Below are 1,562 nucleotides of genomic sequence, written 5' to 3' on the forward strand. Positions count from 1 at the left end.
ACAAGTAAAGGAACAAAGGGCTTAAGCCTCCCTCCTACGGTGGGCCTACCTGGGGATTGTCTGCTTCCTTCCTGAGTCCAGATGCAGCTAAATTTGCTCCTAGGGTTTCTTAGTGGTGCCTGAGTATGAGATTGATCTGATTCAATTCCACAGGCACTGATGGAGCATCTTTCAAATGCCCGGCCCTTTTCTGAGCTCTTTTGGGGCAACGGGAAAGGATCAAGCACAGCTCCTGTTCCTGTTGCTCTTGGCCTGGAAGGACTAAGAGACGGTTCTGAGGAAGGAGCCGCCCAGAGTGAAACAGCCTAAACGGAACAAGACAGGAAGCAAGCCTGTGCTCCAGGAGCACTGAGGAAAGAGCAGTGATTTCTGCCGCCTTGAGGTGGGGGGAGGGGGGAGGGAGCTGGGAGGACGTCCTGAAGCGGTGACAGGTGAGCAAGGCCCTGAATGATGGGTGGTCCATAAGGGTTCGGGAAGGGAGGGATGCAGGTAGACGGACCTTCCTGAGCGAAGCAGGAGGGCAGGCGCGTGAATGCCAGGCTCTGGGTCACATAGGCAGAGCCAAGAGGGCTGATCACCTCTCATTTCCAGCCTGGTGAGAGCTGACCCTCCCCGCTGCCTTGAAGCGGAAGACCTGGGCAGACCTCGCTGTCCTCTCGCTGTTTACCTTGGAGACCCAGTTATCTCTCCGGGCCTCAGGTCCTTCCTTGTGAATGAGGGCCCCGAGCTGTGGTAAGCAGCCCAAGAGCCGCCACTGGAGGAAGCTGCGTGTGGGAGGCGTGTCTTTTGTCTCTGGGGGCTCTAGTGCCAGGTTCTCTCTACCCAGAGGGACTCCGGCACCTGTGGGGCCAGCTGGCTGGCTGGTTCCCTGAGTTCCCACCCCTGGGGCCTGGGGCTCCTCGTTCTCTCTAAAGGTGAAGTGGTGACGTCAGCCAGGGCCCTGTGGACATTTCCCACTGGTTCTTCCTCCTCTTCCCAGGTGCTGATGACAGAAACGTGCCCTGGCAGCTGTGGGGAGAAAGGGCCTTTGACGAAGGGGGGCTGGGAGGGGCTCGGCTTTATTTGTTGACTATAAAAATGTCAGCTCCTTTGGGCAGCTTCTTGAATCAATATTTGCTGTTCTGAGGCTGAGTTCAAATGCTCAGTAATCCACTCGGCCTGCCTTCTTACTCCCTCACCTGGGTGAGGACTCACCCACAGATATTTGGCAGGGCCCCTTACTGCCCAGGATGGGGAGCCTGCTCCCTGCCTTCCCACCCCATTCCTCAGAGGGGCTGCCCTGAGAGCTCTGTGGCCCAAAGGTAGCTCCCTAGAAAGGAGGGTTCCAGGAGAAAGGATTTCTGAGTTTCATTTTGTTCATCTGAAAAATGGGCAGAGTAATAACTCCTCCTGCCCGGGGTGTCGTAAGTTCGAATCAAAGAAGGGATGTGCAAGGGTTTCATCAGTTGTCAAGCTGGGCAGCACGACAACCGTAACGACGACGACGACGACGATGATGATGATGTTGGGGAAGGCCATCTGCTGAAGCTTTCCAGGTGTTCCTGTGGGGCAAGTTATCCTGT

This window comes from Physeter macrocephalus, chromosome 4 (assembly GCF_002837175.3).
Source record: "Physeter macrocephalus isolate SW-GA chromosome 4, ASM283717v5, whole genome shotgun sequence".
Lineage (NCBI taxonomy): Eukaryota > Metazoa > Chordata > Mammalia > Artiodactyla > Physeteridae > Physeter > Physeter macrocephalus.